This window comes from Dipodomys merriami, unplaced genomic scaffold (genome assembly GCF_024711535.1).
Source record: "Dipodomys merriami isolate MVZ:Mamm:240054 unplaced genomic scaffold, mDipMer1.0.p SCAF_736, whole genome shotgun sequence".
Taxonomy (NCBI): Eukaryota; Metazoa; Chordata; class Mammalia; order Rodentia; family Heteromyidae; genus Dipodomys; species Dipodomys merriami.
This window is the reverse complement of record NW_027206331.1, coordinates 95,122-120,547: the sequence shown is the minus strand read 5'-3', so window position 1 is coordinate 120,547 and position 25,426 is coordinate 95,122. Positions and strand designations below refer to the sequence as shown.

General features: G+C 37.5%; 2 non-coding genes across 2 annotated transcripts; both read right to left on the bottom strand.

Moving 5' to 3' along the window:
• Nucleotides 1-20,499: 20,499 nt before the first annotated feature.
• Nucleotides 20,500-20,603, bottom strand: LOC138818327 (U6 spliceosomal RNA). Its single transcript, XR_011369064.1, has one exon. It is a non-coding gene; the product is annotated as a U6 spliceosomal RNA (small nuclear RNA).
• Nucleotides 20,604-24,971: 4,368 nt separating this feature from the next.
• Nucleotides 24,972-25,075, bottom strand: LOC138818328 (U6 spliceosomal RNA). The gene has a single exon (XR_011369065.1). It is a non-coding gene; the product is annotated as a U6 spliceosomal RNA (small nuclear RNA).
• Nucleotides 25,076-25,426: the final 351 nt, after the last annotated feature.

Below are 25,426 nucleotides of genomic sequence, written 5' to 3'. Positions count from 1 at the left end.
AAACCCTTCCAATTTCTGATCTGCCTATCTAGGTGTGAATCCGGCACAGCAAGCTACATGTAACTTCTGTACCTGTTTATCAACATTGACTCTGGAATCCAAGGTGGTACTAGGCAACTAAGAACATGGGTAGAATCTTAAATACTCCCCAGCCAATCACTGCTCATTGAGAAACGTGCAAATGTGCTGTGGTCAGTCTCTCCATCTCCATTACTAGTTCAGTAGAATAAAGTGAAATCAAAATGGAGCCACCAGACAGCTGCTATGGCAGCAACCGAACCAATCATAGATAATTTAGTGAGAGGATATGAATCAAATGTAGTAAGGTAAATGCACATATTTATAGGACAGTACACAGGATTTCCATCAAACAAGTTAGTTTATGTCCAAAATGCCAGACCAATCTTGGGTTCTGTCCTAGATCTTCCTTTTCTGAAGGTACTGAGGACTCCTAGATACAACTCAGACCTAATGACATGGATGAATAGAAATGTAGGTGAGTATTGCTTAGTGTTCTGAAGTTGTGCTAAGGTGTTGTCTTGTCATGGCTAACATCTAATCAATGTCCTTTCTTGATCTCCACCACATCTCTTTATTTGGCATAAGTGGCATGTGGGAAGATCTAACAATGTCATCTAGAGTTTGGGCCTGGGGTTAAAAACTCCATTTTGTGATCATAAATATTCCACCACTTCCTGAAACAAAATGTAAGGATCAGCAAGGAAGTTGGGTTAGCAATTCAAAAACTTATAATTACTTTATAGTGCAATATCTGAAATCTTTCCTTCCCACCCCTCAGAATCTGCTTCCCCAACTGTGTAGACACTCATACACTCTGTTCTCCTGGAGCATTTGTGTGGGGGGCATCATCAGCTTCTTATGTGTACTGCTATACAAAGGGAGATTTTTCTCCTAGGATCAAAATGACTTCAGTGATTGGGGTACTCTGCAATACCGTAAGGGCATGGTCATTTGTTCATACCCCTAAGTAGAACTGTCAAGGACTAAGGACTAGTCAGGGCTCACTTTCTGTCAGTGGTATTGCTCTGAGGAATTGCTGTCAATGTTGCCCACAGTGGCTAGGCTAAGGTCTCTCAGAAAAACTCCAAACTCAACCTGCCTGAGTCTCTGAGTTGATCATCATTGAGCAACTATGCTCCACAGTATGTGAGTCACTCACTTCTATGGACCTATGCATATGAAGGCCCAAGAAGAGAGTTCCCTGGAAGGAAGGTCCTGGAATGCAAAACATCTACTAGGACAATGGAAACCCATGGTTGGGTGTGCTTAATATGCAATGAAGTAACAAGAAAGAAAGAGACACTGTCAAACCCTAAACAAAGGGTCAGAAGGACTGAGGGGAAGGGAGCCCCATGATCAGGAATATAAATGGAGCTTACAAGCCCTTTCAGGCTCTGACTTTCTAGGTTGAAAGTAAGATAACAGATAGCCTGAGTTCCTAAGAGCTCAATGTTTAGGCTATATTACTTTTTCAGAACTTCTTTTCCCTCCTCCTGTGTTCTGAGAGGAACAGTTAGTACAGTGCTTCTGTCTCCTAGAGGCAATCTTTCTCATCACACAATGCTTAAAGTAGACAATATATGGAAGCTTCTCTTAAATAAAAAATATGAAGTAGAAAACAGTGCTTCTCCTGAATTCCTGGCCCTAAGAAGTTCCCAATTCTGAGCACAGAGTCATCATGGGTGAGTGCTAATAATCTGAATGGTGAACTTTGAACACTCCCCAAGGCAGATACCGTCCAGTACAGTAGTTGCCACCTATGATCCTGGTTATTAAGACTGAAAATTCTAAGATATTGAGTCCCAAAAGAGGAAACTGGGCCAAGGAGAGACAATTTATCATTGCTGGAAAAGGAGGAAGACAAATTGGAGAATATTTCTCTGAGCATGGACATGGTAGTCATTTCAACAGTTTTCAAATTGTGGCTCATCAGTAGAGACAACCAAGTCAAATCTCACTAAAGCAATACTAAAACATATAAAAAAAAAACTATTTGGATTTCGTTACTAACTTCTTTTTTCTTTTTTTTCTTTTTTTTTATTTTTTTTATTTTTTTATTTTTTTATTTTTTGGGTCCGGTCGTGGGGCCTGAACTCTGGGCCTGGGCGCTGTCCCTCAGCTCTTCAGCTCAAGGCTAGCGCTCTACCACTTGAGCCACAGCGCCACTTCCGGCTTTTTTCTTTTTGCTTATGTGGTGCTGGGGAATCGAACCCAGGGCCTCATGAATGCAAGGCAAGCACTCTACCACTGAGCCACCTTCCCAGCCCAATAACTTCTTTTTTCAAGTGTGTGTGTGTGTGTGTGTGTGTGTGTGTCTGTGTGTGTGTGTGTGTGTGTGTGTGGTGTGTATGGAACCACATTGGTTCTTAAAAAACAACATATTGGCACTATCCTTTAGGTTTCCCAATCAAGACTCGTGGCATTCTAACTCTACCACTTGAAACACACAATTCTGCTGGTCATCTGGAGATCAACATGTAATGGATATGTCAATCTAGGTTGGTTTCAAAGTATGATTTTCAGATCTCACTCTCTGAAGTATATAAGGTATAAGAGTGAGCTTCAATGCTCAGCCCAGTATTTCCAGTAAGTTACTTAATCTTTCTGAATCTCAGAAAGTGAAAAGAACTACTTTGTAGAACTTAGAATCTGGTGGGAGTTATGACTGGTTGCATGAAGTATAAGTGTTTGGGATGTGTGGACAGAGACTGACACTCTCATAAAACTACTGATGTTTATATTGAAATGAATTCCAGCAATTGGAAACAAGAGGGATTTTTCTGCTCTTATTTATCCATTTATGGGTAGTGAGGGGCCACAGAAACTCAAGGAGGACAAGGGAGCAAATGCAGCAGTGGTTCTCTGTAGATATTATGTTGACAATGAACTATACCACTTGTGGACAGGGACAGGGGGGAAAAACAGAGAGAGAGTGCAAAGGAAGTGATGAGACTGTCCAATAAGAAATGAACTCATTACCTGACTTACAAAATGGTGACCCATGTGTACACTTCCTTAACAATAACAATTTTTAAAATCCAGGTTGATAATTTTCTTCTCCAGTTTTCGCTAGAGGCCCTTAAGACTCAGATCCACCTATGGAGCTTTTAAAGGTTACTTTATATGATAATTAATATACAGCCAGAATCTCTTAAGAAATATTATAAAAAGTATTCCATTCTTAGTAACTTTCTGTTTGAGTGCAGATTATCTATGTTGTTGGCAGAGCTATTTTTTACTTTTTGTTTTCAGTACTTGTCAGGTGTTGAAATCCTTCTTAAAGCTTTGTGACAGAGGTCCAATATGTCTTGGCACCCTGCCACTAGGTATCATGATAATGAACCTTTGAAATTAATGTCCTTGATTATGAGTTTTATTTATTTATTTTTTGTTTTTGTTGGTGAACTGTGGGCCTAGTCACTGTCTCTCAGCATTTCAGCTGTAGGCTAGTGCTCTACTACTTGAGTCACAGCACAACTTCTGGCTTTTTCTGCTTACATGGTGCTGAGGAATCCAACCCAGGGCCTCATGCATGCAAAGTAAGCAGTCTACCACTGAGTCACCTTCTCAGCCCCTATGAGTGGTACTTTTGTGCATTGATTTATTAAGCAAATCTATTGAGCAAGTACATTCATTTTGCCACTAGATATAATCAAAATTATGAATTATCTGATATTTTAATGAATAAAACTGTTGGAATTGTTTGTCTCCTCATGCCAAAATCACAAAGGAGGGTATTGTGTACTAAAACCACAAAAGAAATTCAAGATCTTGGTGCTAACAAGAGAATTCAAAATGGTTTTTCATTATGAATACTGAGCTCAAAACTCTTCTAATACTTATTTATAAATGCAAATTAATGGGGGAAAATCAACCAGGAAGTAAAATTATATTGATTGTTAATTTTTAAAGCAGAAAATATGATCATTGATGACAGACTAAAGACAAAGTAATACCACAGCCCTGTATGCTCAATAAGAAATAAGAAACTTTTATTGAAAAATTGAGTTGGAAAGTGAACATCAGGCAAAGGCAAGTAGTCAGAGCCTACCACCAACAAAGAAACACCACAATGTATATCTCAGAATAAGGAAACAATTTCAGAACAGCACTCATCATCTGTATCCGTGATTTCAATAATACGTGTACACTTCCCTACACATACACACACACACACACACACACACAAACACACACACAATGTAAGCAACCACTCAACCTACTCACAAACATCCACTCATCATGAACCATGTTCTTCCTGTAATATTTGAAATTTTAAAAGTTTTAAGTATTGTAAATAATTAATAACAGATGCATAAGCAATCATTTTCTTAATAGCACTCTGCTATGGAAGTGAGAGTTCATGATTATTAAAACTACCTAAAACATCTCTGAATCTGGAAAGAATTTTTAAAAAGACAATCTAAATTTTGGGACTATATTTCTACCAGCTATTCTGCAAAGGATTAATGAAATGATACTTATAAGATCCAAAAATTAAGTACTAAATTAATACAATGAATACATGAGTAAGTAAAGTGAAAGACACTGATCAGAGAGACCTATGCTGCCTCCAGCTCTCAGCCAGCTGCACACTGTGGCACCCTTGATGCCACCTGGGCCACGTGGTTGTGTTCCCCAGAGCACTGGCCATATTGGAGTTGGAGCTGGGGGTGGGGGTTGGGAGAGGAGGGTAGGACATGGGGGATACTACACTAGGGTTGGAGCTCGGGGTGATGGGGAGGGGAGTATAGGCTGCAGGGGAGGCTGCACTGGAGTTGGGGCTGGGGGTGGTGGGGGGTGGAATGTAGGCCCTGGCAGAGGCTGGTGAGGGGAGGAAGGAGGGGGGGAAGGTCAGCTTCTCTGACAGCAGCCACCCCTATGTTGGCTAGCTTCTGGGGAGTGTCTGTGAGTTGGGATGGTTGGGGCGGATCCCCTGGGGCCTGGCAGCCTCGTGAGGAGAGGAAGGAGTCTCAAGTCCTGTCAAAGTAGACAATGAGAAATGAGAGAACCAGTGGATGAAGAATTTCAACAATAAAGAGGAGGACTTGTAGGCAAACTCTGGGGGTGTGGAGGGTGGTGGCCACAGGACTGAAGCTGCAGTGATGCCTCTCTCGATGCCTCTGGCAGTTTGTGAGGGCCAGCTCCACTGCTTTGGGCTCAGCCTATGACTGGTTTTGCACTGGGCACCAGGAACGGCCAGCCCAGCCTCAGCCTGCCCTCACGGAGCAGCAGCAGGGAGGTCATGCACAATGGGGTGAAGGAAACATGCCTGGCCAATGCTGTTTCAGCCCAGTCAGGACAAGGGCCACCGGGGATGTTCCAGCTGTAGATCAGGACTGGAACCATGGACAAGACCAGGTGAGTCTTCTGGGAACCAGCATGGTGGCTCTCACATGTGGGCGGGGAACTTCCTTAGCTTGCCCTAGGGGTTTCCACAGAAAAGCTCATTCACCCTGGTGCCTCTCACAACTTCTGGATTCCAGCTGTCCTCCGGTCTCCTGCCTCATCCAAGTACAGTGTCAACTCCATGCCATTGAGAGGCACAGGGCTTCTCAAACCTGGTTCACCATGCATGCAAGGCTTATGGTGTGCCATCCTCCAGGCAAAGTGTACCCCTGTTTCAGCTTGACCAGCTATGCCTACAGGACCATGAACTCCATTCTTACACACAAAGCCAGGGATACACAAGGCTATGCTGCAGTCTAAGTATCCTATTCTTCATCCTGCTCAAGTGTGGGGTGGCTGTGGAGCCAACTGCACTATCACATTTGATTATCTCAGTGGAAGAAGAAAAAAGCTTCATTGTCCGAGATACAGCTGCCCCTGGGTTTCTATGTGTACAAGAGGTGTGTGTGTGTGTGTGTGTGTGTGTGTGTGTGTGTGTGTGTGTGTGTGTGTGTGTGTGTGTGTGTGTGCGTGTGACGTGAGAGATTCATACAGAGCAGAGGTTAGGAATAAAACATTTCTTTCCTTCAGCACTGAGTTTTGGTATCTAGTGGTTTTTCCCCCCTCCACCAATCTTTAGTAAACGTTCTAAAGTTGTCCGTTTGTATACTTTTGTCCCCTGATCTTCCTGATGATCAGGTTCCTATGGTCTGCGTGTGAACTTCAGCATTTGCTGCATGAAGGTGGTGCCTTTTTAAACATCTTTTTTTTAAAATATAATTTTATTTTATTTGTGAACATACTGTACAGAGGAGTTACAATTACATGGGCAGGATAATGCGTACATTTCTTACCAAGCATTGCAGCCTCCTCCTTTGTTTACCCTTCACATCCCTTCCCAGCCTCCCCCCTCCCCCCATCCCAATCCTTCTCCTTCCCCCCCCTCCACACGCCCCCCCCCGCACCGACGTTGTAAAGCTCGTTTTGGACATGACAAATTGTACTTCTTATTGTTGCAACAGGTCCACATGTATCCTTAAACAACTGGTTTTTCCCCATCTCCTCCACAAGTTATACTGACATCAAATATAGTGAAAGCAGGGTTATACTGTGGGGTAGGGACATACAAAGCAACAAAGAAACAATCTTATAAATGCGTTAGAAACACATGCATGAAAGAAAAAAACGTTAAAATACACATCAAAGGGTTCATTTTTCTGACATCACATTATCTGAACTTTTCCGCTTGACTCATACATATACTAGATATTACAAATAAGGGAAACCATGGGACCTATGTTTCTTTGGGCCTGGCTTACTTCACTTAATATAATTTTTTCTAAGTTTTTCCATTTCCTAACAAATGGGGCAATGTAATTCTTTCTGATGGTGGCATAGAATTCCATTGTGTATATATACCACATTTTCTTGATCCATTCATCTACTGAGGGGCATCTGGGTTGGTTCCATATCTTAGCTATGGTAAATAATGCTGCAATAAACATAGTTGTGCTGGTAGCTTTAGTGTGGTCTTGTTTGTAAACATTTGGGTAAATGCCCAAAAGTCGGATTGCTGGGTCATAGGGGAGTTCTATGTGAAGTCTTTTGAGGAACCTCCATACTGCTTTCCAAAGTGGTTGAACAAGTTTACATTCCCACCAACAATGATGTAAAGTTCCTTTCTGTCCACATCCCCTCCAGCATCTGTTGTTAAAGTTCTTGATTTTTGCCGTTCTAACTGGAGTGAGGTGATATCTCAATGTTGTTTTGATTTGCATTTCTTTTATGGCTAGGGATGTTGAGCATTTCTTCATGTATCTATTGGCCATACTTCTTTCTTCTTCAGAGAAGTTTCTCTTTAAGTCTTTTGCCCACTTACTTATTTGGCAGTTATTTCTTTGAGGATTTGTTGTTGGGGGTTTAATTTTTTGAGTTCCAAGTATATTGTAGATATGAGACCCTTGTCCGTTGTATGGCTAGTAAAGATCTTCTCCCAATCCGTGGGTTTTCTATTGATCTTGCTAGCTATGTCATTTGCCCTACAGAAGCTCTGCAACTTTATGCAATCCCATTTGTCCAACCTTTCTTTGATTTGTTGTGTTTCCGGGTCTCTATTCAGAAAATTTCGGCCTGAGCCAAGGAGAGCTAGGGTTTCTCCTATTCCATCCTGTAATATTTTCAGAGTGTCTGCTTTGAGTTTAAGGTCTTTGATCCCTTATGAAGCTCTTTGATCTCTTTAAATGCAATTTGTGCTGTGTTAATGTGTTACTTAGCCAAACTGTTTGGACCTAGGCTGTGACTGTTAATTTTGAGATTATCTTAGCACTAATATGAGACACTATCCTTTCAATCTACATTTCTAGTGAAAGAAGTTCAACATGTTTATTAAAATAATTGCCTGGGTGTAAACAAACAAACACAAAAGCAGTGTTATAAATGTACAATCACTAGATTTTAGTAAATTGTGGACCACTGAAATAAATTTTTTAACTAATTTTAATAATTGGAATAGGAAAAAATCACAAATTATAAAACTTAAAAATTGATCAAATACCAAAAAAGACACTGATCAAGAATGAAGTACAAATGTTAATGTTTAATAAATAAATGAAATATTTGAAATTCTTATCCACATAGGAAATACATACCCAAAAGTCACTGACATCCCATCTTACACATTAAAATACTTATAGCCACTCAAACAAATAAACCAAATGCTGGAGAGGTTGTGTGGCATTGTAACCGAGTACAACTTATATGTAGTTCAGAGTGGAAGTTTACACAATACCAAAAACAACCCCACATATTTTAATGACCTTTACAGTAACTTGGATACATATTGAAGGAATATGATTCAACATGAACATCCATGTTAATGGCAGCAGTATTCATAACAACCAAGATCTGCAATCAACCTAGTTGTACCAGTAAATGGAATAAACAAAATGGGCTATTCATAGCTATAAACATATTCTGGAATATAAGATAAGTTAATGCTTCTACTGTTACATTGCAAAGTATTTTTGGATATACACCTAATACTATTTTCATGGGCTTTTCTGGCATTGTGTTTTTTCTTTTATGAGGAACGTCAATATTGATTTTCAAAGTAGTTACTACAGGTTAAAGATATCCTGTAAGGGGCTGGGAAGGTGGCTCAGTGGTAGAGCGCTTGTCTTGCATGCCTGAGGCCCTGTGTTCGATTCCTCAGCACCACATAAGCAAAAAGTAAAAAGCTGGAAGTGGCACTGTGGCTCAAGTGGTAGAGTGCTAACCTTGAGCTGAAGAGCTGAGGGACAGCGCCCGGGTCCAGATTTCAGGCCCCACAACCGCACCTCCCCCCCCAAAAAAAGATATCATATAATAGGTGAATATTAGACCAAAAGTTAAATATATCAGTGAACACATACAGGACCATCATATGTAGTTTATAATTTGAAGCAATTTTAAGAAAGCAACAATTGAGAAAAAAAGATAATGCTAGAAGTTTAATAACAAATTATTTTGAAAAGTTGAATGAAGAAGGTATAAAATAAGACTCATCAAAAACTGTTGAATGATAGAAGATGGATGAAGGTTAGAAAAACATTCATCTGCATGGCCAATTTGAATGAAGTAATTGCATATTTGGTGTACACTGAAGAAACATTCCAATTCATAATATACACTTAAAATGTTTATGAGAAGACAAATCAGGATCTGTCTTTTGTATATGTAATAGCAAAAATTCACAGAAGGATCAGAACTGTTAAAAAGAGAGAATATGGCCAAAATTGTTGATGTGATTGTTTGAATATATCTGTGTTTGTGTGGAAAAGGAGGAAAGAAGATGAAGAAAACATATGGGGTGCTGATCAAGATATATTTTCACATTTATAAACAAGGTAAAATATGAAAGATGTGCAACTAATTAGTGTTAATTTAACAAATCATTTTGCTCAAGTTTTAAAAGTGAAACAATAAAAATAACTTAATAACATCAAATAAAAAGGTCATTGAAGAAAATGTCCCATAGACAGATTTTCCCCATAATTTGCTTTATAACAAATGGATAAAATAAAATGTAATTACATCTGAAGATGTTAACACTTTCAAAGGTCACTTTTAGAATCCAGCAAAGAAAAGTATCAGAGAAGTAGAGAGCAAGAAAAACCTGTGCTATGGATGAAGATATTTAGTAGAACATTGTGATGAAACAATGTGCTCTCTTTTCCTAATCAACATAGTCCAGGTCACTTACCTTTTTACAGAACACTTGTAGTCAGAGAAGTAGAGTTACTAATTAGGTAGTAATTTACTACTTTTATTCATTAATCTTATTATGTGATTACTGAATGATGTAAGTGATCCTATGAGATTTTCTGACCTCATTTTCACGGTGTCTAATTCCTCCCCTTGACCATGATTCTTCTGCTAGTCTCATTTTTCCTTGTTTCTGAACTCAACTCCTGTGATCTTTCGGGTCATGAAAAAGAGCTGGAGAAATGTGAGTATAGCTTGGAGTCTGTGCTAACTTTCACTCCAGCTCAGAGGAACTATTGAAGGACCTCCACCTGAGCTTCAGAATCAGATATTAATTGACCTCTTTGGAAATGGAGAAATTCAGGCAGAATCTGTCATTCCTTGACTTTCTCTGAAGAGATTTTGTACTAGGGCACAATTCAGAGGATGAGCTTTCCCACCAACCACCACAACCTTGATAGAAGGATCAGATTTAGAACTGATAGTGGTCTCAGTTCCCAAAGGGCCAATGGGAATCCAGGAGACCACATCTTCCTCCTGATTAGGGACCTTCTGGTAAGAATAGAAACTGGACAAAGTCTAATGTGGAGATTAACTGAGACTGGGCCTAAGGGCCACACAAAAGAATTTCCCTTTCTTTGACTACAATTGTGTTGTTTAGTGAGACATGACACCTTCCTTCATATCAGAAAATGCACTAGGTGAATTATGTCACTGCCACTATGTGGGAGGTCAGTTCCTTGGAGGAGAAGGGGTTAAATGTTGTGAGTACCAGTTTTTTCTCTAGGCCGTTATCTCTCCCATGCCTTCCCCTGCCAGGAATATGTTGCTTCTTTCCTGCATTCAACTACTTGTGTACCATAGGGTATTCTTTTTCTAGTCTCTTACAATTGCAGTAGCATAGGCCCAGTCTCTGCTCCTTCCAAGAGGTGACAACAAGATCATATTTGTACTGAAGGTCAATCATATTGAAAAAAATAACTGAAATTAATAGCACCCTTTCATACTTGCATCTTTAATAACAGACAACATCTTTGTTGCTCATTCTGTAAATTCAATTCTTTAGTGGCAAGCACCATTCTAGGAGGTCTTTCCTGGCCACTGAAAATTGAACTCACTAGAAGCTGAAAAGTTTCATTTTGTGGGGTGGTGGATAATGGTGGCTCACATCTATAATCCTAGCTAGTCATGAGGCTGAGATCTGAGAATTGTGGTTCTAAGCTAGCCTGGGAAGAAAGTCTATGAGATTTGTCTCTAGTTAATCAACAATAAAACAGAAGTTGTACTCTGTCCCAAAGTGCTAGAGGGCTGAGGGACAGTACTCAGGCCCTTAGTTCATTCCTCGTGACCAACAAAAGGAAGTTTCATTTTTCTACCATGGTTTCTTCTTCTAACACACTATGTGCTTTATCTGTAAGTCTTAGGGTTCCTGTGTCTCACTCAAGTAGATTTTTTCTTTCAAAAATAAGAAAGTCTACAAAGTCTACCTATTCTACAATCACTAAGTTTGGAATAAACATTTGTTAACTGTTGGTGTGCAGACATTAGACTCTTACTTTAAAGAAACTATGTTGGCCTTCATTCCACTTGAACAATTGTGTGGAAAATAGATATATCTTTGTATTCCTTTGGTTCTTTCTAGAATCTGTATTCTCCAGATTGTTTTTCCATTGATGCAGAAAAGTTCCAAATTGTGGCAACTATTATTTATTGTATTGCTAGTTTTAAGCATGGAAAAACCGATCAAAGATATTTCAAATTTAATTTTGTGAAAATGTTCATTCATTATCTAAATTCAAAAAACATAAATTACTAAAGGAACTGTTTCTTTGGTAATAAAAAAAAGAAGATCATTCGGGTCAGAAATAGTCTCTTCCATGTAGGAGTCATGGAGGGTCTGCCTATATAGTGATCTGACTTTGAGAAGTAGTTTGCCATAATGGGTCTTTTCAACACTTCTTGTTTGGCACTAGAAGCCTGGTGAAACAAACACATTTGTGTATGATTCTCTTTCAGGAAGTCCATGGCTGACATTGATTGTGTTAGATAATAATTGTCCTCCTACCATTTCCTTCTAAGTAATTTTACTTATATTTGTGATTTTGGGACTTGTATCAGGTTATATGTAACAATATTCTGTGGAGCAATTTAAAGAAGGAAACTTCAGTATCTCTGTTATAATGTAGTGGTATCATAAAAGTTCCTTATATTTTACAATATAAGAAAAGTAACAATGATTATCTTATCAACTCTAGCTAAATTATGTAACATTAGGCATTATGATAATAGTGTCTGAAAGTCCACAGATCACTTTATTTTCAAAAAAATCAAAGTAATCAAAATATTGATATTTTTGAAAAGTATATTATGAGGCACGGATATTTCCAAAGACAATGTTACCCACAAGACATTTTGTTTCTTATTTTGTCATGTAGCTAATTTAACTTTTCTTTTTATCCAAATTATAACTTACGATTTACTACTTGTGCTACGAAAAATGAAGCACAAATTTATTTTTTGTCTTTTTTACTCATTTGTATTTATCATTGTGCAAAGTGGTTTCAATTCAATGAGTTTGTTTATAAGTACAATGCATCTTGATTACTGTTCCATTAATCTACCCATCTTTCCCCAAACTACCCATCTTCCAAGTTACATGGTTCCATTTTTACATTGATATCATTAATATAATGATTATATTTGCCATTCCTTCCACTTTTCATTAATCTAGCCCCTCTTTTCTTAAACTTCTTCTCCAGCCGAACATCATTTCCCTTTCTGCTACTTATTTGCTTGAACTCTTCATTGTTTGTTAGCTATTCAGAGAATCATCATCACTGAAATACTTTCATGAGCATACTGAGTATTGGATTTTTAATTTCATTTTGATTTCAACTTGTACACAGGAGTTGACATTCATTATGAGTACATGAGTACAATCTCACCTCTTTCATAATTTTCCCCAGCACACTCACTCCCACCTTTTCCTCAAGTTTCTTCATTTGGTAGGATATGCATTAAGTTAGAGCACTGCATTTCACTCCAATTTATTGCTTCATTTATCTATTTCTTCTCACCTTGACTCCATCCATACCTCTGAGTACTTGATTCGTAGTGTTTATTTTGTTGGAATGTGAGTTAGCTATTCTAAGGAATTACATTCTTTGAATTATTCTCTGAACTATCCATATTTCAGTTCATACCTAGGTGTATAGTTGGATTCCACCACAAAGTGTGCATATTGTATTGATCTATATTATGTCTAACTTCCTATATAACAGAAAACATATGTCATTTGTTTCTCTGGGTTTGGCTTTCTTCCCTTACTTCATTTAGCATGATTTTCCCAAATTTATTTCCTTTCTTTGCAAATGATTCATTATAATTCTTTTGAATGGATAAATAAAATTCTGTTGTGCATGTACCTGTGTATGTATGTATGTATATATATGCATATATGACAATGTATATGCATACATGTATATTTATATGCATATAGCTATCATATTTTCCTGTTCTACATGTCCACTGAGAGGCATAGTCCATGTCTAAATGTGATTTCTTGTACTATTATGCTTTTGCTTTCAATGTTTTGGAAAATGACTAAATATCATTTGCCTAATCTTATGCATACAGTCCATTCTATAACAAAAATCATTCTATTAATATCCTAATCTGTTGGTTTACGTTTCTTTTCATGTTGGCTCCTATAAATCACAGGGGTTCATAATTGCATATGAATCTGTTTTTAAGAGCAACACTAAATATTTGCTTGTATATAGTTGACACTTGCTAATAATTTATTATAAAATTACATACATATGCATATACAATTTATATATATTGACACACATATATGCCTATATATGCATGCATATAGAATATATATGTGCATATATATATATGTATATATACACACACACAAACATATATGTGCTAGTACTAGGAATTAAATTCAGGGCCTAGTTTCTTTTGGTTTTCCTTTTTGCTCAAGGTAGACCTACTTCCATTTGAGCCACAGCTCCTTGTTTAGCTTTTTGTTTCTTAGTTGTAGATAAGAGTATCATGGTCCATTTTACCTTGTCTGTCGTGAATCTACTATCCTCAGATTTCAGCCTTCTAAATAGTTAGGTTTAAAGGCAAGCAGCATTAATACTAGCCCTATTATATTTGAATTAAAAATATATTTAAAGAATGATAACTTGTAGTATTTTCAAATAAATCTTTTCAGTTAAATAAAACATACTGCTTAATTTTTTTCTTATTCCAACTCACCTACCAAGAAAGGAAAGGAAAAATGTGAAACTGAAGAACCTCTGAATGTAACCATTCTCAAGCCTGCTAGCCACAGTTTCTTTGCTGGAAAATAGAAGAGGATGCTACCATATACAGGCAAAGTGGAAAAACATGCTCTTCACTGAAGATTCTGAAAGGCTGATGACAATGAGGACAAACAACTTTATCCATGAAATGTCACGAAGGATACGCTGTGTTCGGTGACTCTAGTGGATAAGTTTAGCCAACGTTAGAGGATGGTCATAGTGATGAGAATAATCAAAGGTGTATATGGGATTACAGAGGTGTGTTTTCTTGAAGATGAATGCTCTTGATTTTGTTGCTAAGCTTGTCAACCCTCTTGAAGTCTCTTGTCTTGCTGCTGGCCCTTTTTAACTGTTTACTCATTTGCTTCAACTGGGCCTTCTTTTCACTTAAAAGGATTATTAACTCCATGTGGTCCTGGTAAGTTATGAAAATAGGAAGCTCCATTATTACTCCATCTTTCTTTTCTACTTTTTATTTGTTCCACTATGAGAATATGAACTCACGGCCTGGACACTGTGTTTTAGCTTTTTCTGTTAAGGCAGGTATTCTATAACTTGAGGTAAAGTTACATTTCCATGGTTTTGGAGAACTAAAGGGAGATTTTTGTCTTGACTGGATTTGAACTTCAATCTTCAGTTTGCAGACTTCTGAATAGTTAAGATTATAGGATTGAGCCGTTAGTGCCTGGCCCCCAACGCATTTATTTCTTAGCCACAAACATGGCATGTGTCTTATAGAGTTTTGTAATTGAGAAATTCTCATCATATATGAGAGTTAATGCAATTTCACAGGGAAACGTTGGAAAGTCAAGAAGTGCTCACTAAACAAATTCAAAATGTGGTTTGTTCTTACTTTCTTGATACAACAGCCCCACTGATTTCTCTCATGGATATCTTCTAATCTACTTCTAATTTACTTCTAATTCACAAGTGGATATAACTCAATTTCATTTAACTACATGAATTCTTGTTACATGTGTTACTGAACTACATTACATCTGAGGCCTAGTGACTACATGAAATCATCAATTTAATCATGAATGACCTCTGCTCTTTTGCAATAACTAGACTCCTTCAGGGTTCTGAGACACCAAGATACTTTAGGAGACACAAGCCCCTTCTCCTATCAGACTTGCCAATGCAGAAGAAGCAACTGTTCCTTTCAATCCTTATAGAAAACTTGCCTGTAACATGAGATTCTCAGCAGTGAGAAGGGTGTTCAAACTACACCTGCCTGGACACTGCTGGCTCACCTTCTGAAACTTCTCAAACCTTTCTTCAATAATGCTGTCTGCTGTATGTAGAATTGTTGTTCGTCTACACCAGCCATCCAGACATCTCCTTATTCTCTTCATTGAATAGGATCCACGAATTGAGTCTGTCTACAATCTCCTCTTTGCTTATAATCACCTACAGAGAAAAATGCATTTGGCTGTTGAAGACAGCAAACAAAATGGTGCCCTTCCCTCCTATTAATGGAGTGTGAATTTCATTCATTTTAGTCAGCATCTTTGAGGACTTATATCTGTGTTTTTCCTCTCAGAAACCTAGGGTTCAACATCATCAGACATTCTCATACATTTGCTGAAGTAACAACTCTATGTGACCAACAACACTTTTACCCATTGCAAATCTATTACCATCAGGTCACAACAAACCTTATAAACAAGAAAGGCTGAATATATTAAGCACCCCATAAATTCTTCTGCTTTATATCTTTTCAATATTTATTTTCGAATGATGATAACCTAATTTAATTCTGATGATATTTTTCCTCTTAAAATTAATCAAATTCTTACATGATTAAAGCCAAATGTCCTGCTTATTTAATTTAAAAAACTATAATTCACATCGTGTAAAACCAAATGTATATAAAACAACGTATCAGGAAGATTCAAGCCATATATATATATATATGATGGAAGATTCATACATAGTAAAATAAAAGAAACCTTAAGCCAATGCCCATCATTCATTTGATCCTGCACCTCTAGTGGAAGAGGGTGATTTTACCTATAAATCATGGAAATGTCATCTCAATCCAGTCTACTCTACAGAGGCTAACCCCAAAATACCCAATGCTTCATTACTTACAAACAACTCTAGCAAGTAGACTTTATTCACATAGGATTCTCCTCCCTACAATGATAAATGGATTATGCTAATAAATTTGAAAGTAAATAGTTCAAAACAGCCTGGCTGAGAGTACAAAAGGATTTTGAGGTCTTAAAAATCTTGAAATACTTCCAGTTAAAAAGGGGCCACAGAAGGTCCATTGCTAAAGTTTTAACATGAAGTTCATAAATACGAAAGCAAAGGGATTTTCTTCTTACACACAAAAACCTCAACAAGAATTTTCGAGTGAAGCAAAATTACCAAATGTAGCACCATCTACCCAGCCAAATGTGTTGAAAGGGTTTGAAAGTCTATCCCTAGAAACCCAAGTTTTGTTTCTATATCTCTGACATGTATTTATTTCAACTTTAAAACTTTAGTCTTTCATGGCTCAGAATTCCTAGTTAATCTCACAATGGCCCTACATACTGCTCTACATTAACTTTTGGAGAACTTTCCTAGAACACCAAACACATTCTTTTTGTATAAAATTTGAATAGAAAACTTAAATTGACTTTTAAAAATGAAACGAGTAAATGCTCATTCTGATATAAAATATAGGTCAACACTTCAATTTAGAGGACAATGAAGTTAATATTTAGTTGAAATTTATTTACTAATTATATATATATATATATATATATATATATATATATAAGTTGATAAATACGTGACATCCGTGACATCTCCTTTTAAAAAACTAAAAAATGTATTGTTTCTGAAGTAGTCATCACATACAATTTCTCTTCAACTGGCATTATTTTGGGGCTAATTTTCTAAATTAAAGAGTGTAAGAAATGTTTTTAATAATATTATTAGTGCAGATTTCTAAGCAAACATTTCATCTGGCTATGGATACATAATTTTTTGGTTTGTCTATTTATCTTTGTGGTGGCTATCAAACTAAGAATTTTAGGAAAACTAGGCAAACTGTCACTAGCCATACCTAGGATTATTTTATGTTCTATTTATTTTAATTTTTGTGCTGATCTTGGGTTTGCATGCATTGCCTGAACATTGTCCCTAAAATTTTTCTGCTCAAGGTTATGACTTTAAAACTTGGGCCACAGTTCTACATCCAACCTTTTGGTTGTTAATTAGAGATAAGACTCATAGACATTCTGTCATTAGGCCCAACTTCACACCAAGCTTCTCAGTGTCCATAATATCAAGGACTATAACCATGAGCCACTGTTAGCTACATTATGTGTTTTTTAAAGCATCTGTCAATAATAATAGAAAACTATCACCATTACTAAAGGCTTAAACCTGTAAATCTAGCAATTTCAGAGGCTGAGATTGATAAGATCATGTTTTAAAACTAGACTTGTCAGACAATTCAGAGTTTATTTGTTTAACCTGCAGGACACAGGGTTTAAATCAGGCCTAGGCACTTTATATGAGTTGCTTTTCATTAAGGCTAGTGCTCTACTTCTTGAGCCACAGTGACACTTCCAGCTTTTCCTAAGTAGATATTAGAGGGAAGTGGTAAGGAGACCTCACAGTTTGGCTCTTAACTGTCATCCAAAAACTAAGCCTTCAAAGTAGCAAATCAGAGATTCTTACCTTCAACTAAGCAGTAATGAAAATACTGAAGGTGTGATTCAAGTGGTATAGTGTCAGCCTTGCTTGGAAAAAGTTAAGGAAATTCAAGCCTCAGTATTGGCACATATGTACACAAAAGCATGCACATACATACATATAAAGGATCCTATACTCAATTCCCTGGGATTAAAAAAATAAAATATTAAATTAAATTAGGACAAAAATAAGAAATTCAAATTGCTAAAAAAAAAAAAAAAAAAAAAAAAAAAAAAAAAAAAAAAAAACCTACCATAGCCGGGTGGTGGTGGCTCACACATAAAATCCTAACTACTCAGGAGGCTGAAATCTGAGGATCACGATTCAAAGCTAGCCTAGGAAGGAAAAGTCCATGAGACTCTTATCTCCAAGGAACCACACAGAAAACTGGAATTGGCACTGTAGCTAAAGTGGTAGAGCATTAGCCTTGAGCTGAAGAGCTTAGGGATAGCACCGAGGCCCAGAAGTCAATCCCCACGACAAATAAAAACAAACAAACAAACAAAAAACTGCCACAACTGAATTGTGACTTAGGTGCTAGATTTCTTTTTTTTTGTTGTTGTTTTAAATTTAATTTTATTTTATTTGTGAACATACTGTACAGAGGAGTTACAATTACATGGGCAGGATAATGCATACATTTCTTACCAAGCATTGCAGCCTCCTCCTGTGTTTACCCTTCACATCCCTTCCCAGCCTCCCCCCTCCCCCCCATTCCCAATCCTTTTCCTTCCCCCCCTTCCCCCCCCCACCCAGACCGACGTTGTAAAGCTCGTTTTGGACATGACAACTTGTACTTCTCATTGTTGCAACAGGTCCACCTGTATCCTTAAACAACTGTTTTTTTCCCCATCGCTAGATTTCTTTCTTCCCATAAATGAGGTATGAGTTCAATCCCGAGTTGTTCATACCAAAGCAATCCAATAAAAGCATACTAAGAACTAACTAACAAAAAATATGTCATTCGTTGTAAAGAAAATTAAAACTTATGAAAATAATTGAAAGAGAGCTAAAAGGAGAACCATGGCTCAATAGTGAACAGCAACTTAAGCCATACCACCATTTCAAGTTTTTAGCTATTTATTGGCAAAATGAATATCACAGACATTGCTGCTTGGGATCCCTTTGAATCTGGATCCTCAGATTTCAGCCTCCTATGTAGCTGGGATTACAGGTGTAAGACACCAGCAGTCTGAGATATGCATTTATTTTGTCATGTTTTGTGGCAAATTATCACAAATTAATTTGTTTGGCCACTGAATACCAACTATTGTAGGATATAAGATTGGGCTGGTAACTTGGGTGTGGTTTGTCTATAGTAGCTGCTCAGTTTCTAGCAGGGGCCACTAGCCTATAGTCTCTCACAGAATGTGGGGATCTCTTACAAGCTTATGGGATGCCTAGTAGGGTTTAGGTTCTGTGGTGGTGAGACTGTGGTTTCTGCTTTCTGGTCTCCTATCATACAGCCACTGTTGTCAGCTCCTAGGCACCCCCATACTTTCTTGAGAAACATATTCTCCTTACTGTTTGATTCATTCTGTTTGCATCACTGACTTCTAGAAAGGCCTTAATTTGCACTCACACCTTGGAAATAACTCATACCAACTCTTGTGGGAACTAATTACATTTGTAGAATCTGTTTAATTTTGTTATCTACCAGAGCATATAGTGGGGTTAGATCCTGCCCGACTGGAAGATAAAAGACTTCCCAAGGGTCTGAGTTGTTGTGTATCACCTGATACACATTAAAAGCTATTTATTGGGGCTGGGAAGGTGGCTCAGAGGTAGAGCGCTTGCCTTGCATGCATGAGGCCCTGGGTTCGATTCCTCAGCACCACATACGCAGAAAAAAAAAAGCCGGAAGTGGCATTGTGGCTCAAGTGGTACAGTGCTAGACTTGAGCTGAAGAGATGAGGGACAGCGCCCAGGCCAGAGTTCAGGCCCATGACCGGACCCCCCCCCAAAAAAAAGCTATTTATTATCTGGGCACTGGTGGCTCATTCCTGTAATCCTAGCTATCTGGAGGATGAAATCTGAGGTTCCCAGTTCAAAGGCAGCCTGGGAATGAAAGGTTTAAATCCAATAAACCACTCAGAAAGCTGGAAGTGGTACTGTAGCTCAACTGGTATAGCACTCACTTTGAGCTGAAGAGCTGAAGGATTGCGCAGAAACCAGAGTTGAATCCTCAGAATTACAAAAAGAAAAACATTGGAAAAAGCTATTTATTATTCTAAGTGTCCTCAATTTCAGACACTGGTAATGTTGAGTTATTGTTTGACATTAACCAATGAAGTGTGAAATTTAAGAAAATGAAAGATAGTTCCTTGGGTGGAGTGGAAAATATTTTGGCAGTTATAGGTAATGAAACACAGTTAGGAGTTAAATTGAGGATAGATTCAAGAGCAATGGCCGTGGCTTCAGAGATGGGACAGAGCTAAACATGTTAGACATATGTTAAAAAGAGAACATGGGGCTTGGAATGTGGTTTAGTGGTAGAGTGCTTTCCTAGCATGCATGTAGCCCTGGGTTCAATTACTTAGTACCACATAAACAGAAAAAGCCAGAAGTTGCCCTGTGGCTCAGGTCAAAGGGTGCAAGGCTTGTGCAAAAAAGAAGCTCAGTGACAGTGCCCAGGCCCTCAGTTCATGCTCCAGGACTGCCAAAAAATAAAAAGACAGAACATGTCAATAATGAATGAGGGAGGGATCCAGAAACCAAATTCCTCACTGAATATTTTCTCTATTTCAATATCATTCCAGAGAGAAAAATGAGGCATAAAGATGATCCAAAAAAGAACATATCTTATGAAGTAATACAAGATTCTTTAAAAAAAAATATGGAATGCTTCACATATTTGCATGTCATCCTTGTGCAGGGACCATGCTAATCTCTGTATCATTCCAATTTTAGTATATGTGCTGCCAAAGTGAGCACTACAAAAAATTTTTTTTTACTGCAACTGGCCTGTAGAGACAATCCATTAGACATAATTGTGACTTGCAATAGCATAAGAGCTCATTGTAATAGCACAAGTGCTTTCTGGATATTATGTATGGGTCCTGAGCCTTGATAAAAGCCTAGGTGCTATTCCTATGTTTTTCCTCAAGAATATTACTCTATTACTTAAACCACAGCTCCATTTCTGACTTTTCTGGTGATGAAATGGAGATAAGAGTGTCATGGACTTTTCCTGGCTCACCTGGCATAACATTGGTATAACATTGGGTTAATACCTGGGATAACATTAATAATGTCAAAAATCTCAGCATTCTGAAGAGCTAGAATTATAGTTATGAGCCATTAGTACACAGAGAAATATTTCTTTTTCAGTGGAATGAATTAAGAATACAGATTCTTAAGGAAGATTCACCCTCAGTACTAAGTAAATCATCAAGAACAGTTTACGTGGATACACACACACACACACACACACACACACACACACACACACACACACACACAAGCACACAACCAGACACACAAACCCACATAAACATCTCAGGGATCTGTATCTCTTTCCCCTAAAGAGTAGTATGGTCTAATGGGCAAACTGTGGTGTCACAGTCATGTAATCCCAGATATTGAGAGGTAGAGGTATAAGAGCATGGGGTACTAAGGGTGACTTGGGTGAAGTTAGCACAAGATCCTATATGAAAAGCAAACTGAGAAAGAAAGAAAAAGAGTTGGGTGCATGTAGGCACAAGTGGCAAGTTATGTGCCTAGTAAGTTTAAGGCCCTCAGTTTAATCCTCAATTCCATGAAAAAGACAAAAGGAATAAAATCTCAGTCCATTTTGTCATTGTTTAAAATCAATTAACCTGTATACTTCATGAGGAATATAAGGTCTATTTCAAGCCTAATAGTAGTAGCTGGAAAGTCTATATAGCATGGTAGCACATGGGACAAGGCCCCGTAGGTGCATCATATCACAGAGGATCTCAGCATTATGGCATGTGCTAGAATGACAGGGATTAAGGGGCATAGGTTGCTTTTAACAACTGATAACAGTGATAACGTTAGTCCCTTGAGAGTTGATGAGATAACATTTATCCATTTATGACTGAAACATCTTTTAAGGTTTCTACCTCCTGACACTGCTACATTGAATAGTTAAACTTCAGTATGAGCTTTGATGGTGACAGACCATTAACAGGCTTCTGACCGAGGCAGGTGAGACCATTGGAAGCCAAGGATGTTAATACAACTAGGCACCTTGGACAACTGCTTCGATCTCATTGATTCTGATATTTACTGTATTTGGGGCCATCTCACAGCCAAGATCCATCAAGTCCATGTCTGTTCCATGTGCCAGTGTCAGTTATGCTGAGTGTTACATAAACCACTAGACAATAGGGAGAAATAGGATGGAGATAGACACAAAAATGTAAGTTTGGCATTCTTCTTGGCCCTTAAATAACATTAAAAGATTTATGTAGGTAAGTCATGAGAAAGCTCTATGTCGTTATAAAATACATACAGCCATATAATAACTACTCTACCACCCTGAAAGATACCTTGTAGAACAGCCTGTTTACACATAATACAGACACCCCTATGAACACAAAAGATGGAAAAAACAAACAAGTTTCGGTTTACAAAAGTAATTGTCAACCTCAGAGTCAAAGCAGACACCCTGAAAACAGTAATGGAAAGAATAGGAGAAACACTAGGTCTCCTTGGCACAAGTCAAAATTTCCTTACTAGAGACCCAGAAACACAACAAATCAAAGTTACACAAATGGGATTTCATGAAAGTGCAGAGCTTGTGCATGGCAAAGGACATAACTAGCAAAATCCATAGAAAGCCCACCGATTAGGAGAAGATTAGCCATACAACAGACAAGGATCTCATATCTAAAATGTGCTTGGAACTCACAAAAATAAAACCTCCAACAAGAAATCCTCAAAGAAACAACTGTGCAATAAATAAGTGGGCTAAAGTTTTAAAGAGAAACTTCTCTGAAGAGGAAAGGAGATGGCAAATAGACACATGAAGAAATGCTCAACATTTCTAGCCATAAAAGAAAAGCAAATCACCAAAATTACTCAAGCTGATTTAAAATTTGGCAAAGGAGCAGGGTATAAAAATAACCCTCAAAAATCAATGGCTTTTCTGTATGCCAACAATGAGAAAAGCGTGGTTGAAATCAGGAAAGCAACTCCATTCATAACAGCCCACCCAAAAAATACCTAGGAATTAATTTAACCAAAGAAGGGAAGGACCTCTATAATGTAAACTTTAAAAACATGAAAAGGGAAATCAAAACAGAACTTACAAAGTGGTAAAACCTCCCATGCTCCTGGATTGGAAAGATCAACATCGTGAAAATGGCAATATTTTCCAAGGGTTTCTACCAATTTAATGCAATACCTATCAATATTCCAACCCCTTTCTTCAAGGAATTAAAGAGGCTATCCAAAAATTCATATAGAACAATAAAAAACCCAGAATAGAAAAAAAAATCCTTAACATAAAGAACAGTGATGAAGGAATATCAATACCAAATTTCAAACTCTACTACAAAGCCATCGTAATTAAAACAGCTTGGTACTGGCACAAGAGCGGACATCAGGAACAATGGAATAGAATTGAAAAGGCAGAAATGAACCTACAGATATATAGCTACCTAATCTTCGATAATGGAGCTAAAAAATAGAATGGAAGAAAGCCTCTTAAGTATATTGTGCTGGCAAAATTGGTTAATCACTTGTAGAAAACTAAAGCTAGATCCTTATATATCAATCTGCACCAGAATCAGCTCCAAATGGATCAAAGACTTCTGAGTCAAAGCAGACACTCTGATGGAATAGGATGGAATAGGAGAAACCCTAGGTCTCCTTGGCACAGGCCGAATTTTCTTTTAATGGAGACCCAGAAACACAACAAATCAAAGAAAGGTTGGACAAATGGGATTGCATGAAATTGCAGAGCTTCTACATGGCAAAGGACATAGTTAACAAGATCAATAGAAAGCCTATGGATTGGGAAAAGATCTTCACTAGCCATTAAACAGAAAAGAGTCTCATATCTAAAATATACCTGCAACTCAAAAAATTATATCTCCCAACAACAAATCCTCAAAGAAACCACTTCTCACTAAATAAGTGGGCTAAAGACTCAAAAAGAAACTTCTCTGAAGAGAAAAGAAGGATGGCCAATAGACACATGAAGAAATGCTCAACCTCCCTAGCCATAAAAGAAATGCAAATAAAAAGAGCAGAAGTACCATCTCACCACAGTTAGAATGGCTATAATCAAGAACTCTAATAACAACAGATTCTGGAGGGGATGTGGATAGAAGAAAACCTTACTGTATTGTTGTGGGAGTGTAAACGTATTCAACCACTTTGGAAAGTTTATGGAGGTTCCTCAAAAGACTCCACATAGAGCTCCCCTATGACCCAGAACTAGCACTTTTGGGCATTTACCCAAATGTTCACAAACAAGATCATACTAATGCTACCAGCACGACTATGTTTATTGCAGCATTATTTACCATAACTAAGATATGGAACCAACACAGATACCCCTAAGTTGATGAATGGATCAAGAAAATGTGGTATATATACACAATTCCATGCCTCCATAGAATTTCTTTGTCCAATTTGTTAGGAAATGGAAAGACTTGGAACAAATTATATTAAGTGAAATAAGCCATACCCAAAGAAACATAGATCCCATGTTTTCCCTTATTTGCAATAACTAGTATATGTCTGAGAAAAACAGAAATTTTTAGACATGTTGATGTTAGGCGAAATGAACCCCAAGATTATTTTTTCTTTCTTGTGATTGTTTCCAACATATTTATAAATTGATTTCTTTGTTGCTTTCTTTGTACCTCCCCCATGGTATAACTCCTGTTTTCACTGCATTTGATTCTGGTACCCTGCATCTTGTATATACATTTTTCTAATTTGGAGAAGGTAAGGGAAAACATAAAATGCTTAAACAGGGATACGGGTTGACCCATTGTAAAAATGCAATGTACAAGACCCTACGTTGAAAACAAACATTAGAACTTCGGAGGTGGGGAGAATACTCGTGGAGGTGGGAGAGAAGGAATGGTAGGGGAAAAACAAAGGAGGAGGCAACAATGCTTGATAGGAAATATACTTGATAGGAAATTACCTTACTCATTTAATTGTAGCCCCTCTGCACAGTATTTTTTTTATAATAAAAGACATACAAAAATTAATTCAATGTATGATTATGGGCCAGTACTAGGATTTGAATTTATGGGCCTTCCACTTACTTTCACACTTCAAACTGGGATCTCTATCTGTCTTTATTTATTTATTTTTTAAAATCAGGAATGCTTCACAAATATGCGAGTCATTCTTGCACAAGGGCCATGCTAATCTCTGTATTGTTCCAATTTTTGTATATGTGCTGCCAAAGTGAGCAATCTTTAATTTTTTGTTGATCTTTTTTTCAAGGATAAATCTAATAACATTGTCCCCTAATTTTGTATAAAATAAGTTTTGGACATATATTTAATATGTAATATATTTGTGTGATATATACGTATATACATACTATTTATCTGCAGGAGTTGGGCACACTGAAACAATTGAAGGCACTGATTTAATTTCACTGCTGTCATTCTATTTTAAGACTTTTTTAAAATCAAAACATTTATGACCATGATTTCATCGAATGTCCTGTCCAATATTGATTTGTGTGTATCAGGCAGGCTGTACCTCATCTCACACAAGAGTGCAAGAATAATAGGGTTTAACTCATTACAAGTGGCTCA